This window comes from Macrobrachium nipponense, chromosome 12 (assembly GCF_015104395.2).
Source record: "Macrobrachium nipponense isolate FS-2020 chromosome 12, ASM1510439v2, whole genome shotgun sequence".
NCBI classification, from domain to species: domain Eukaryota; kingdom Metazoa; phylum Arthropoda; class Malacostraca; order Decapoda; family Palaemonidae; genus Macrobrachium; species Macrobrachium nipponense.
Window position 1 is genome coordinate 52,161,919 of NC_087205.1, and position 17,040 is coordinate 52,178,958.

At 36.5% G+C, this 17,040-nt stretch overlaps 1 protein-coding gene and 1 long non-coding RNA gene across 2 annotated transcripts in view; one reads left to right on the plus strand and one right to left on the minus strand.

Annotated features, from left to right (window-relative positions):
• Nucleotides 1-17,040, minus strand: part of LOC135224530 (uncharacterized) — a gene marked incomplete in the record, with an annotated part of 155,482 nt that overhangs the window by 51,392 nt on the left and 87,050 nt on the right.
• On the plus strand, nucleotides 8,109-15,841 carry LOC135224531 (uncharacterized). Its single transcript, XR_010316760.1, has 4 exons — nucleotides 8,109-8,448; nucleotides 8,752-8,793; nucleotides 9,204-9,266; nucleotides 15,290-15,841. It is a non-coding gene; the product is annotated as an uncharacterized LOC135224531 (long non-coding RNA).

The window sequence follows — 17,040 nt, forward strand, 5'->3', positions numbered from 1 at the left end:
GCCAGAGACAATGGTTAGCCCTCACTGAGTTTTCAACTGTAGCACAGTATGTAAAATGAAAAATCACACATGAAGTAACAAGATACGTATTTGACTTCTCAAGTAATATGTGAGTGAAAACTATTCCTATAAATTATTTTGATCCTTCATAAAATAAAAGAGGGGTGAACTTGGGAATCATTTGTAGTTGCTACCACCAATTCATATTATTAGAAGAAATAAGTTGGAGGATGTAACAGAAATACATATGTCAACTTCTGACCACTAAATCTTCAGGAATTTACAAAATATGTCTAAAAATGTTATTATAGGTGCTCATTTTTCACAGACACTGACCTCACTAAGCTAACCTGTGGTTGATGCTTTTTTGCTAGGACAAGTACCCGGATATTGATTATTGATAAACAGAACATCAAACTTAAAGAGATAAAAGGAAATTTACATATACGTACAACATATGTAATCACAATATGAAAATCCATGAAACCCAACGGTTTTAAGAATGACACAATAATACCTTAAAATAACAATTATCAGAATTTTGAATAAATAACAATATCACAATCTTCAGAACCAACTCCTGACACAATGTTTAAGAAAACAGGAATACAAAAGAACCAACACTCAAATTTACATCAAAATGTGACCAATCTCAAATACTGTATACATTTTTGAAAAGAAAATTTATCTTTTCAATAGAAAGCCATCACTTTGGCAAAGCCTATTCGTAAATCCTTATCACATCACTCCACCTGTACATAAAAAAAAAGATTCAGTGACTCAGGGAAGTTACCTAAGTCTTGATGCAGCTGCAACATAACCAAGATTTGGAAGGCAGGTATGTATTTCTGATTTCTTGAAGAACTACTGTTACTAACTTTATCAAATCTTAAGGCAATGTTTAGCCCACCGGGCATGACTTTGAACCTGTACATAATTTTCCCTATCCAGAACCTTAGGAAGGGGCAGAAGGGAACGGCTACAAAGATGTGCCAGTATGCATCTTTCAGATCTATAGTTGTCCAAGTCCCTTTTAGAACAATGGAACGCACTAGGGCAACGGTATTTATTCGAAAAATTTGGCAAACAATACATTTGTCCAATGCTGATAGGTCTAGGATCACTCTTCGTTTGGAGGAATTCTTTTTGGGGACACTTAGCGAGATATGCTTGGTGGCGAATATCCGCATGTCTCTGGCTCCCATTGACAGGGCCTTTCCACATGTAACATTCCAGAGGGGTCTGGTTTATGGAAAAACCCCTTTACAGGAAGGGAAGGGGTGAGACTGTTTCCACTCCAGCCCGTTTAAAATCAATGCTGTGACCCCAAAGGGAAGACTTCTATTGCCTGCGGTGGTGTCATCGAAGTCAACCGCCAAACATACCATTCCTATTTGTATCTGCTTTTTCCATATAAGAGGGTGTTTGGACCTTGTGAAAAAGATTTCCTTGCTGTTGTTGTTATCCCTTAGTGTGGTGTTGTCTTATCTGACTGCCTACCTGTATTTGAGGAAAAAACTTTGGAGGTGACTGAAGGCTTACCTTTTTAAACGAGCCTTTTAATAATTTTGAAAGTGGAGTGACAGAAGGCTGGGGCTGTTTGGTGACCAACTTGGGTCCTGGTAACTTTGTGTTATAGACACAGATAAGCATACTGCTTTTGTTAGTGGTCTCTCACAAGTACAGCTTCAATCAGTTTTTCTCTCATTAATTACATTTACAATAAGGAGAAAATGCGCACTGAGCCGTCTAATCAAGGGTTACTAGTATCCTCAGGGATAATTTTGGCCGAGCTTCAACAACTGAACTGTAACTGCCTGTCAACAATGGGGGAGAAGTCCTGTGTAAGTTACAATACCCCTCCAAAAATATAGTCATTTCCTTCTGAGTTAGATAGACTTAGTATCCTTTTTGGGGTAGAGATGCTTTTCAGCATCAGTAGCTGCACGTGGGATAGAATTTCTTCTAGAAAGTTTTCTTCCATGGTTAGGTGAAATTTGTCCCTGTTCCATCTCACCTCAGTTCAGCAGAGCTGTTTCAGTGGCAATGTATACTTCACACTCCATAGTAAGAATGTCACCTCCATGAAAAGATTCCTCTACTTCCTACCCAGGGTTAACCTGGAAGATACTGGGGACTGATGTTACTGGGTGGGGACTGATGTTACTGGGTTTTGTCCCAAACATAGATCACCTGGGAGGTACTTGGGACTGATCTTACTGGGTTTTGACCTAAACATAAAACTTACTGAGAAAAGGTTAAATATCTACTGCCAGTATCCCTTTTCCTTACTCCTACTGAACCCTAGGACTCACCAGGACAGTTTAAAACTAGCAGTTTCATCTTTAAAACTTGCTGCAAGAAGCATACTACAAGTTTCATACATATCTAGCACCCAAGTGAATTTTCCTTGTTTTTTACAAGGACTATACTCATGGCAGGTGGTATGGGTTGTACCCACTGGCAAAGAGCGACCTGAGCAATTTGCTACTGAACACTTCAACTGACGGCCCTGCATTATGGCAGCCCTGTAGTGATATAAAGTAAGTTGTTACTAGAATTTAGCCAGTATTAATTAGTTAATGAGGGACACCTCTGTAGTTCCTGATATGGTTTCAATATATGTAATAAATTCTATTAGAAATCTGTGTTAACGTACACCTTAAATCTAAATATTGTCCTAGAGACTTGCAATTTCTTTCAAAATGAAGACAAATGATTGAATATTACTATACTGTAAGAGTATTAGCTTACAATTGCAGTTTTCGACCATATCTGACGAGTTAAAGTTGACCGAATGTCGAATTTTATATATATATAATATATATATATATATATATCATATTATATATATATATATATATATATATATATATATATTATATTTATATGCAATTATTTCGGAAATAAGAAAAGCTACAACCTTCAAATATTTTTCGTTTTATTCTATATGAAATTGCGCACATTTTCATATATAAAACTCTATGAAATGCCTAATATGAAACGGAGCAAATATTCCGAGAATGGTACGTACGCATTTCGGAGATTTGTGGCGGAGAATCCGTGCGCGGAGGGAAGGAAAGATTTTTTTAAAAATTCACCATAAATCTAAATATTTTGCTAGAGACTTCGAATTTGTTTCAAGATGAAGATAAATGACTGAATATTACTAGACTGTAAGAGTTTTAGCTTACAATTGGCGTTTTTTCGAGACCATTTCGGTAGAGTCAAAGTTGACCGAACGTGGTTTTTTTTCTATTTATCGTGATTTATATGCAAATATTTAAAAAATGAGAAAAGTTACAACCTTCAATTATTTTTAGTTGTATTCTACATGAAATTGCGCACATTTTCATATATAAAACTTTATGTAACGGCTAATTTAAAATGGTGCAAACATTACGACAATCGCACGTATGATTTTTTCGGAAGAGTTACCGCGCAGACGTAAAGAAAATGTTATTTTTTTCATAAATTCACCATAAATCGAAATATTGTGCTAGAGACTTCCAATTTGTTGCAAAATGAAGGTAAATGCTTGAATATTACTAGAATATAAGCGTTTTGGAAATTATCGTTATTTATATGAAAATATCTCAAAACTGATAAAAGCTACAACCATGGGTTGTTTTTAGATGTATTGTGCATGAAATTGCGCACATTTCCATATATAAAACTTTATATAACGGCTAATTTTAAAATGGGGCAAACATTACCACAATTGCATGTATGATTTTTTTCGGAAGAGTTACCGCGCGGACGTAAGGAAAAAGTTTTTTCATAAATTCACCATAAATCGAAATATTGTGCTAGAGACTTCCAATTAGTTGCAAAATTAAGGTAAATGATTGAATATTACTAAATTATAAGAGTTTTAGCTTACAATTGCGTTTTTCGACCATTTCGGTAGAGTCAAAGTTGACCGAAGGTTGAAATTTTGGCAATTATCGTTATTTATATGAAAATATCTCAAAACTGATAAAAGCTACAATCATGAGTATTTTATTGTTGTATTCTAAATAAAAATGCGCACATTTTCATATATAATACTTCATGTAACGGCTAATTTAAAATGGTACAAAAATTATGTCAAAGTGACGAAATAATTTCCGAGATGTGTCACAGATACTTTCTAGTGCGGCAAGAAAGAAATTCGCGCTTGCGCGCCTGCGTAACGATTGTAAACAAAACAACACCTTGATCCGTGAACTCCCAGCATCCCCCAAGGCGCATGATTCAAAAGTTTTAGGCTGGTAGGCCTATAAGTATTTTTCCGTGAATTTTAAAAAAACTTTTGTAAGTCTACGTAAAATACGTCCAGTCGGCACACGAGAGACAAAAGAGGTCGACGTAAAATACGTCCAGTCGGCGTAAGAGGGTTAAACAGGCATAATTTGTAGTTTTCAAGATAGGTTAATGCATCATACCCCGTTTGGTCTATAAAACAGTAACTTACTAATGTGAAACTTCATAATTAGGCTAGCCTATCACCTAGCTTAGTTTGATTGTATGGTGTTTTTACGTTTCATGGAACCATTGGTATTTCAGCAACGGGACCAACGGCTTTACGTGACTTCCGAACCACGTCATCACCTAGCTTAGGTTATTGTCTAATTAATCTAAACTATTTACTTCCCTTTGTTATTGTCTAATTAATCTAAACTATTTACTTCCCTTTTAAGGGTATGCACATGATGGCCTAGAGTACTAAGACTATGCTTAAGTATACAGGGTAAATAAAAAGCAAAAATGTCTGTAGCCTTTTATCTAATCCTAAGGTTTTTGGTGTAAACTTATATTTGTTCATCTTTAACCCTTGATAGGTGCGATGGGTTGCGTGCGACCCAGGGCGTTTAAAAAAAAAAAACATTTTTTTTTCCATAAATCATCGCCTGTGTCTAATCTGGGTGAGATCGACCTGCAAGCAGTCACTTGTCTACAAGCCACAGTCATGTTCAGACCTGCCTATGTCTGCCTCAAGTGCTTCCCCCTTTTCTGAGAATCGCTCAGGTCGAGATCGACCTGCATGCACCTTTAACAGGTAGGTGATCGAAAAGCAAAGTTATTACGTAACCATTTCTCAATAAACAGTATGCATAGTCATGTGTCTTTGTTGTATTGGAAAGTCTGGATGGATGGTTCTATGCTGTGCATAACCTTGGGAGTGGCTGAGATGCCATATATTGCCATATGGTCCATTTTCCTTCGAGTGCCAATTTCTGTTTTTTTTGCAAAAAGCAAAGTTATTAGGTAAACCTCGCATATTGAACAGTGTTCATGCTAGTAGAGTTTTGTAATATTGGTGTGTTTTATCACGTGCATGCCCGGGGCATTGGGTGAATGCCCTAAGTTGCCATATGGTCCATTTCCCTTCGAGTACCAAATTTTGTGTTTTTTTGCAAAAAGCAGTTATTACATACTAAATTCATGTAGTACAGTGTGCATAATAACTAATTAGTATAGTTTTGTATTTTATTGGAATATGTGGGAGGATGGTGTGTTTATCATGTGCTTGCCTAAATTGCCATAAGGTCATATGTTCAAGTTTCCTTCGGTTGCTCATTTCTAATGTTTTGCTTTTTTTTAGTTATCAGCAATGGCCTCCAGACGACAGAAATTTCTGGTTGAGGATGCTATCAACGCACTTCTCAATGAATTTGAAAGTGACACTGAGGACAACCTGGAGGTCTACGAGTCTGAAGGCGAGGAGGAGGCAACTGCCATCTTTGTCGAAGAAGAGGACGATGACGACCAGGATGCGGAACGAGCTGTTTTGGAGGGAGATGAGGAGAGGGGAGAGGAGGCTGTACCTCTAGACCTCTCCCAGGGGGATGGGGACGACGCCGACAGGGGGAGTCATCGGGGGTTAGTAGGACTGTGCCCATTCTTGTTACTATAACAACAACCACCATGACCCCTACACCTGGACCGTCACCTCTCGAGCTAAGGACACGCTGACCCCGGTCAAGAATAGGAGCTGGAAGATGAGGAGGGGTGACCTCCAGCCAGCCAGGGGTGCTCCTATCCAGCATGTTGGACCTGAAGTTGTTGAGGGTCGTGATGGGACGCGTTGGCATAAAGACCCGAACCGTTCTCTTCCCCATATGTTTATGCTGAGGATTGAACCTGGGGGTCCCACCCATGCCATTGCTGGGGTGATAAAAGTGAGCGACATTTTCTTGCTCTTTTTGTTTGACCACATGCTTGCCGAGATTGTTTTGCATTTCAGTGAGCGCCTTGCCCATTTTTAGGAATAATTATCATCATAAGGGCAATGTTGCCCTCAGGGACATTGGAATTCTAATAATGTCGGTAGTGAGGGCAGACAATCATACCACAACGAGTGACATGTGGGGCCTCACAATGGGCAATCCTTTGTATAGGTGTACGATGAGTGAGTGTCATTTTGCCCTGCTGACGAGAGCTCTTCGGTTTGACAATTCAGCCACCAGAGTGGAGAGGGTGAAGACAGATCGCCTTGCTCTCATTTGGAAACTCTTCGACCATGTGATGGCTAATTGTCAGAAGAATTACTCCCCAGGGCCCCATCTCACCGTTGAAGAGCAGCTAGTTCCATTTAGAGGCTGCTGTCCCTTCAGGATGTACATCCCGAGTAAACCAGCAAAGTAAGTTCACAGATTTACATTTCGTTTTTTTTTTTCATGTAATTGCTTTTTTATTTATTTATAATTGTTTCTTTGATTATATATTATGTTATTATAGGAATAAGGATAAATTATATATATAACATATATAGATATATATCTATATATATATAGATATATATCTATATATATATATGTATATATATCATATATATATATATATATCTATATTATAGTATATCTATATATATCGATATATATCTATATATAATAGATATATATCTATATCTATATATATCTATAATCATCATATATAAGATATCTCTCTATAATATATATCTCTATATCTAATCTATATATCTATATATATATATATATCTCTATATTCTAGATATCTCTATAGATACATAGATATATATATTATATAATATATATATATATATATATATTATATTAATATATATATCAATACTATCTTTCATATCTATATATCTATATTATATATATCATATATATATCATTATATATATATATAAATATATCTATATCTACTTATATCTACTATATATATATATATTAGAATATCTATATATATTATCTATCTATATATATATATATATCTATCATATATATATATAGATATAATAGATATCTATCCATAGATATCTATATCTCAATATATATATATATATATACAGCTATATATATATATATATATATATAATATATCTATATATATATATCATCTATATATATATCTTCTATATTCTATAAATCTAATCTATCTATCTTATATATAGTATAGTATATATCTATACGATAGATATATATATATATATATATATATATATATATATATATATATATATTATTATTATTATTATTATTATTATTATTATTATTCATACTAACTTGATTTTATTTTACTTTTTATTTAATATAATTTTACTTTTTTAGATACTAATGCTATTCTCTCCTCAAGCTTGTGTTGGTGTGTGATGCCGATTCGCATTACATTTGTAATGCGATTGCTAACTTGGGGAAGGACACAGTCTGGGTGCCGAGAGGACAGACGTTAGAAGTTTTCATGACGGAGCTTGTGCAACCTTTTCGCCGAAGGGACCACACAGTGACAACGGATAACTTCTTCACAATGTTACCACTCACCTTGGCACTCAATGATGATGGCATGTATTTGTGTGGCACCATTCGGCAGAAACCTTATATTCCTAAGGAACTTTCTGAGAAGGTGCTTCCCGTCAAAGACTCAGTGGCTGTGTTCAATTACGAACACAATTTGACTCTTCAGTTTCAGCAAGTCAGCAGGACTTAAAAAGGTGATGCTGTTGAGTTCCCTGCATCATGATCCGTCTGAGATCGAGAGAAGGAAGACAGACATTTAGATGTTCTATAATGTTCTACATCAAATTATGCTCGTAAGACACGATGCCAACCACTTTGTCTTTTCTACGGGATATTGAATATAATTATGGTGAATTCTTATATTCTCTATTCGTCCCTGCCATCGTCAAAGAGTTTGACAAGGCGAAGGTTCCTCAAGGAGGTCGCCCTTGAATTTTGTGCTCCCCTTGTAAGTCATTGGTATTACATGTTAACCATCTTGTCCAAGACCCTTCGTGTGCTGATGGTGAATATGTTCAGGCTGGCTGAACGGGAACACAGACCTCCTCCTGCCGTTGGCCATGTCAAACTGCCCAAGCATGTTCGCTGCCCATCTAGGGAAGACCACAAGACAAACACGGCATGTTTACGGTCCAACGGGCCCGTCTGCCTGCAGCATCAAACTGCCTTGTGTCCAAAGTGCGTCTCTACTATATAGTATGTAAGTTACATCATGAAACTTTTTTTTTACTACTTTTTTGCATAAATACAATCATTTTAATCTTTACAAAATATATATCACCCATTTTGACCTAAAATATTGCAATAATTTTTTATTTTTATTAACATTTCCAATTTTCGAAATTATTCCCTTTTCAAAAAATTTCTTTTGGTCAGATTTTTTTATAGCTGTAAAATAATGATCAAACATCCAGCAACCAACCATAAAAGTTTCATGCAAATCCACGAATAATTAGGTAACTAAATAACACCTTGAAATTTACATACCCTTCCTCCATTTCAGGTAGCAAATTTGGCCATTGCATTTTGCAGACATACCAGAAAGGTAAGTTGCCATATCGCTATACCTTCTTGTTTTCTATAGAATTTGTGATATTCTGGTAGATTTCCATGCATAAATATGAAGTTTTTATTGTAAAACTAATATTGTAATACCTACCTGAACACCTGAACAAGCCCTGGTAAGTGACCAGGGCTTGTTCAGGTGTTCAGGGGGTGTATTGCAATAACATATTTTATGCTAATTACAACGATTTTTATAAGAAATTTTCCTGGTGAAACTAGGTCAACAAATGATCTTTACATTGGATTAAGTTTTTTGGGTCAGATTTCTTTGTTAGCTGCAAAATAATATTCAGACATCCAACAAGCCACCATAATAGTTTTGTACAAATCCACGCATAATTAGATAAGTAAATAACACATTGAAATTTACATGCCATTCCTCCATTTCAGGTCGTAGATTGTGGCCATCGGTGTAGGTGTCGACTGCGGCCATTTTGTTGGCATATCCGAAAGGTAAGTTGCCATATCTCTATATATTCTTGTTCTCTATAGATTTTGTGGTATTTTGGTAAATTTTCATGCATAAATATCATATCTTATAATATTTACAAAGATTTTTTATAAGAAATTTTCATGGTGAAACTAGGTACAAAAATGACCTTTAGATTTGGCCCCTGATATAACAGCAAATAACATCTTAGTGCAGATTTTTTTTATATAATTCCATTCTAGGATAACATGAGTTTATTCTATAAAAAAATTAGCCACTTCCCATTTCATTCAGGTACCAAAAAAAGTTCGTGAAATTTTGAAAATTTTTTTTTGGCCAAAAAAACTTACCCTTTTTTTTCTCTTTTTAGATTTTGACCTCTATGCCACCTTCTCTGGCAGTCACATAGTAAATAGTAGATTTAGGAAGGATTCCCTCAATTTTTGTGTGTATATAGGTTATTTTGTATTTTTGTAAATATTTCTGTAAATTATTTTTTGTATATACTTATTTTTTTTAATATATTTGTAATAAATAGTTAATTTGTAGACAGGTATTATTCATCTTTTCAGTAGTGTTTGTGAATGCTGAAATTGATTTTAGAAATTAAATTGTACAGCATATGTTGATTATTAGAATTTTACCAAATTTGTCTGGGCACTTGGGTCTAGCTCGACCCTCAAACACCTTTAACGGGGTACCAATATAGCGAAACCTATCCAGGGTTAAGGATATATAATATAATTCTAGATTATAAGCTACAGACAATATCAACTGCAGTCTAGCTAATTTCTTCTCACTGAATCGATGTAGCTTGTAGGCTACTGCCTAGTAGACTACTATATTTTAATAATAATAATTGTGGAACATTTCTTATGATAAAATTTCTATATAGAATGATAAATTCTACGAAACAATTAGCTATTCTACAAATACAGGCAGTCGCCGGTTACCAGAGATTCGGTTTTATGGCGCTTGTTTAGCGTCATAAAATCAGCGATTTATGGTGTCATAAAGGTCAGAGTTCCAGTTATCAGCGCCATATGGATGTTTATGGCATGCCATAAGCGCATTATGGGTGCCATAAATCACCAAGTTTCGGTTAAAGGCAGTTTTTGTTTATCGGCACACCCCCGAGAACGGAACCCATACCGATAACCAGGGACTGCCTATAACAATCATAAATCGTGGGAAACACCGATGTGTACTGGCAAAAAAATCTGGTTTACAGCTTTTCACTCACAATTAAATAATTGTTCTACTGTCTAAACTAAAAAATTCTTGAACTAGAACTTAAAATTATGCACTTAGCTTTCAACTTAAATGTTTCCATGATCCTCTGCCATGAAATCAAGCAGTGAAATTTTTGGAGCTTTGGTTTCTTTACTGGCCAGAAAAGGGAATGGTGGCTTGGTCGGATTTTGGTAATAGTATGTAAAGAATATGATGGCATGTATAAGCATAACCAATTCTTGAGGATTTTGACGCAGGTAAACTGGGTTTTAGCATTCGCAGAGGATAAGAAAAAGTGCCCTCTTATCCCGAGTCCATTTATACGCTATCATGTGTTATAATGTTGATCATTACGACACAATACCTGGCCACAAGACCAGCTAAAAGAGAATTCTTTGACATTAGTCTGGTCATCAAGGAGCTCTGGATAGACCATGGAAAGGGTAATCCTTGAGGATGAGACAGTGACTATGTTATAAAAAATTTGAGTTTGGGTTAGCTAATGTTCCCATAGCCGAGGGAGTTCCAAGAGGTAGTGACTGTTTTCACTGATGATATTTTGGCTCAGGACAAAACTGTTGAAGAGCATGTGGATATGGGAACATTAGCTAGCTGCCCTATTCAATGCATGCATAGTTCACCATTTTCTTCCAGACTCCATACTCTTTAGTTCACTTGATACCACTAATCAAAAATAAGCTGACCCTGGCAATTACCAGCTGATTGCAATCACAACGATCATGTCGAAGATACTTGAGTCGGTGCTCCTAGTGAGACTTCTCCCCTTTCTACACACCACTGACAACCAGTACAGATTTAAAAGCAAACCACTCAACTGACACCTGCATTTACATGCTGAAAGAATTGGTGAACTATTACCTATCATTAGCCTCTCCTGTTTTCCTATGTTTTGTGGATGTGAGAAAAGCATCTGACCGGGTAAACTACCTGAAGCTCTTCCTGAAGCTGCATAAAAGAGGCACACCTCTATATTCAATTGGCATTTTATATTGCTGCTTCTCCAGACAGCAATTCTTTGTCAAATGGGGTAACGTACTGTCGTACACCTTCAGCTCCCTAAACGGGCTTCGGCAAGGGGGCATTCTCTCACCATACCTATTTAATATGTACACAGATGCCCTGAATGTCAAACTGAACTCACTCCCAATTGGATGCAATGTCAGTGAAACAACTATAAATAACCTCTGTTACACCAATGATATGGTTCTGATTTCCTCCATCAGTGCAAGGTCTCTAATGACTCGTTGACACTTGCTGCCACTATGCAGAGGAATTTGATATCTTATACAACAAAACCAAGGTCCAGTGCATGTCCATGCTCCCGAGATCATTTAAGCATATTGCAGAACCACAAAATTTCCTCGGAAATCATCGGCTGGAATTCGCGCACAAATTTCTGCATTTGGGTCACATTATCATGGATGACCTAAAAGATACGGCAGACATAGAACAGAGGCGTCGTAAACTGCTGCTCTTCCGCTTGTAGTGCTACAGTATCTATGGGTGCTTCCTGAAACGTATTACTGTTCGGTCCCTTCTTTCGCCCCGCGCCACTGTCATGACGGAGAGAGGACTCATCATTGACTGTGGCTGTATGACTGCCTGTGGCGGGATCACAAGCTAGAAAAAAAACAAGTGGCAAACCCTCCCCACATTAACCTAATCGATCCAGCTGCCAAACCCACCCTCAGTCACACTTTCTTCTTTATACAACAAAATACAGCAGGACAATTGACCTACACCTATACAAAAACAAAACAAAAAAACAAAATACAAAAAACAAAAAACTCTCAATACACATGTACTTACCAATCAATCCAGTTACTCCGGGCTATCCTGTGCTGTCCGCTGGTTAAGGTCACTGGGACACCAACAACCAAGAACCATGACACCACAACCCAACACAACAACACCAAGGACTACAACCCCACAACTCAACAACACAATAACAAACAAGGAACACAACCACAACTCAACAACACAACAACAACAACAAGGAACACAACCATAACTCAATACAACAATCAAGGACCACAACAACTCAACAACAACCAAGGAACACAACCACAACACAACAACAACAAAAAGAACACAATCACAACCCAAGACCACTGCACAACCAATCACCAACAACACAAAAAAAGGCAACAACACAAAAGGCAACATACACACCCACTAACAACATCAACGAATAATAACAACAACAACAACCCTCAACCACAACAATCACATACAACAAAAACTCAGGAACTCAAAAGCACAACAACTCTTAAGCAACAACACCAAACTCACAACAAATCAATAAAACAAATCAATAACACACAAAACTCAACTGACTCAATTCCTCCAATAACTGCTGTCAACACTACTGTCATCAGCTCTCACCAAAGACTGACTGAAAACCAGCTAAAAACACAGAACTCTTAACAATCAACAGCACCACGAGACAACCCAGCACCAACAGCCAATACAGTCGTTAACTATCCATACAGCAATTACACCCTTTCTCTCTCTCTCTCTCTCTCTCTCTCTCTCTCTCTCTCTCTCTCTCACAGACGTTGTCAAATGGAACTCCATAACTCCTCCATAGCCCCCTGGGAGGTTGTACATTCAGAGAAACTCATGAACGAGCCTCCGACATGGACCTGGTTCCATGAGCAGTGCCCTGGTACCAGAGACAGGAGAACAAACCTTGGTTTGTTTGTTTGTATAGTGCTTTTACGTTGCATGGAACCAGTGGTTATTCAGCAACGGGACCAACGGCTTTACGTGACTTCCGAACTACGTCGAGAGTGAACTTCTATCACCAGAAATACACATCTCTCACTCCTCAATGGAATGGCCGAGAATCGAATCCGCGACCACCGAGGTGGGACGCCAACACCATACCAACCACCACTGAGGTGCTGAACTCCTTAGATTCCCGAGACACTAGACCCTGGGGACAACGTCATGGTCCCATTCCCGAAGGAGCAGGTGAGCCAACGAGAGAGCCAACCGCTTCCTTCTTGGGGGAAGGTTGCAGACCCTTAGAAGTCTCTGGGTGAGACTTCTTACAGGGGCGTCATGAGACTTCTTAGGGGGGCGGAGAAGCTACCTTTGTCTTCTTAGGCTAATTTTTTTGCAGGGGAACTATCCACACTCGAGAGTTTCTTGCAATGCAATGATGCCTTAGAAGTTTTTGCAGAACATGTTTAGGAGAGGAATGGTCCGTCTGAGGCCAAAAATATTTCAAGAAATTATATCTAATGTATCCATGGCCACTCACGAAGATGATAGATGAAGGCACTGATCATTTGGGTGGAAGGGGAGTTAGCCTTTATTCCTCATACCATTGGACTGTGGAACAGTCTCCTTGTGGACGTTGTGAAATTGGAACTTCAAAAGTCCAAGCAAAAATGCAATGCATTACTACCCTAATGCTATTCTCCTTGCATTTTAATACATTTTTACATATTTACCAATTTTATTTTTTCTTTCTAATAAGTGAATCTCTTCTTTCTGTATTTCCCTTTACCTTCTCTTACATTTTAATGAACACCATATTCTTTGGAAGCTTGAATTTCAAGTCAGTGGAAGCTTGAATTTCAAGTCAAGTTCATTTTTTTAATAATACGAATAATTTTGCAAAACCTTGAGGATATATAATGTAAGTACCAACAGGAGTATAGGAATGTCCCCAAGTGAGCATATGAATTTTGAAAGATTCATCAAGACTTTAATGCAGTTGACTGAAAATGACAGATGTTTGGAGAAGAGTGCATGAGCAGTTCATGAGCTGTAAGGTTGGCGAAAAAGTGTTGAAAGAGGTTGTAGTGAGAAGGAGATTGAATGCAGATAAGAATCTTCCAGTGAATGAATGGCTGCTAATAAGAGTGAAGGTTGATGCGAGTAAGCAAAGGAAAATTTCTTATACGAGAAACAGTTAGTCTTAATGAAGAGACAGTTAGACTGGGAAAAAGAAGGAAAAAGGTAGAAAATGGAAGGATAGTGTAAGCATAGGAGTAAGTACAAGTTGAAGGATTAGTCAAAATGGGTTCTAATGAACTGAATCATACATTTAGTATTTGTATGTTTCCCATTAAGGAAGAAGACAAATCAGAAAAAGTAGGAAATGATGATGCAGATAGGGAGAATGTGAAGAGGTCTTATGTAAATTAAGTACAGAGACTGAAGAGTTCCAAGGATTTACAGAAAGCATTCCAATAGTTATTAGGGGAATTTTAGAGCATTTAGCTAGATATGAGGTTGGTTTGGACAGTAGTGATAAGAAAGATTTAGGAAGTAGTAGAGTAGTATAGTTTGGATAGTACTAAGGATAGAAATAATTCTGATTAATTAGCAGTAATTTATGTACAGGCAGTCCCCAGTTATTGGCAAGGGTTCTGTTCCGACGGCTTGATAGGCAAAAATCACTGATAACTGAAAATCGGCGATTTTTGGCACCGTTAACCGGATTTTGGCGCTGATAACCGGTTAATGGCGCCTCTGTTAGGTATGTACTGGCACTTATACGTATTCTATTATCGGCGCCAATAACTGGAAATAAGAACATTTCAGTGCTAGACAAGCCCCATAAAACTGGATTACCAATAACCGGGGACTGCTTGTACTAAGTTATAACCTGTGACAATACTTTGCTCGATATATTTTATGTAAATGCTAGGACAAAAAACTTGAGATTGTATTAGAGGGGAAAGAATATAGCATCGAAAGATAGTTAATGTCTGAAAATCAACTTGGTTGATTTTCTAAAGTGTTCATCAACTTATTTTTTTTTCTTTGTTCACAGCTCGTTTCAATACTGTAATGGACTTTTCTCTGCAGGAGTGATGTGAGACAGTCTGTCCCTGATAAGCGTGGGTTGACTAAAGACATAATCTATATACTGTGATTGAGGTTTGATATAATTCATGCTATTGAATGAGACATAGTATACAATTGATGTACGAGTCAACTTTCCTGTAATGATGCTTTGAGTTAACCAATTTGAAAAGAAAGACTTTTCTCTATTCCCACTTAAATGCTTGAGTGAGGTAGTGGTTATACATATACCTACAGTATAAGTATGTGCTAAGTTATGATGATGACAAAAAAAATAATAAAGTAAAAATAAAACGAATTGAGTAAATATTCCTTAAGTGATTTGTTAAATCATCTGGATTAAAGATTTGTGTTTTTTTATATAATGCTAATTGTATGTACTACTTTGTTGTGTTAATGGCCAAGACAAAAGTTATTTATGTGAATTGATGAGTGTTTTTTGTTGTTTACGTGATTTGATGACTGTCTTTTTGTTTATGTGAATTGATGAGTGTTGAGATGTCTACATACATCTATTAGTGTTCCCTCTTGATTGATTATAGATTAGTGTGAGTTGTTAAGTTGGGTATTCCAAGGAAGTATGTCACAAGAATTCAGAGGAAATTTGTACTCATTGTAAATTATTTGAAAATAAAATTAAGTAGAAATTGTGTTTTACTCCCAAAAAATGACAACTGGACTGCTGCTCTCTCTTGATATATTCAACACTGGGTCTAAGTGAACAGAAACCACAACAGCAAGCTTAGTCATACAGTACCTGTTCCAAAGAATAGCATATCTGTAGACAGCAGTAAGTATAGGCCAATTTCTAGTTTCATTCTGCTCTTCAAAGTTGCAGAAAATATATATTTTCATCATAAAATGTATTATTTGGATACTTACCTACTATATTAAAGATAGCTTATATCTCCGCACTGATAGGAAAGTTGGCATTCAAACAAAAGATCAAATGGCTGCTCGGAGACTGTCTAGTACACCCTTCTCCACCAGTGTGTTTTGAATGTTTTAGCTCCTGACAAAATTCTTTTTGACAGCCCATTAAGTTGTGGGTAGGCTGGTGGGGTCTAATTTAATAGTAAGTAAATATCCAAATATGTAATAAATTTTATAATGAAAATCTATATTACTATATTATATATGGGATGAATCTTACCTACTATTAAAGACAGCTGATTTCCACATTGAGAAGAAAATATAGTGGGTACAATAATCCTACAATCTTATGTGACACGAGTTGTTCGCATTCACAATAGCCCGAACTTTTCATTGGAACCTAACTAATTATCACACAAGTTTTTCACAGCCACACAACGTGAACATTTGCAAATCCTCGAGAAACCATGCAAAAGTGTTTGTTTAACTTTTTATGTAATTTATAGGTTTTCAAGCTTTTGTGTAAATCAAATAACATTAAATAAAAAATAATTCTCTCTCTCTCTCTCTCTTTTTTACTAAGATGAGAGAATTTTTACGGTACACGAACACATATGTTTATTAATATTTTCAAATATCAATAAGATTAAATAATAATAATACTAATAGTATAACTGTAATAAAAAAAATTTGTATGTCATAGTACTTTAAAGACATATTATAACCTTTTCTTCATCTTTTTTTTAACTCAAAGAGAAGCTGAAGCCAGAGCTGTCAAATATGTTAATCTAATGTGACAGGTGGGGGAGTGTTGCAATTAAGAGGTCAGTGGATTGTAATTCTCTC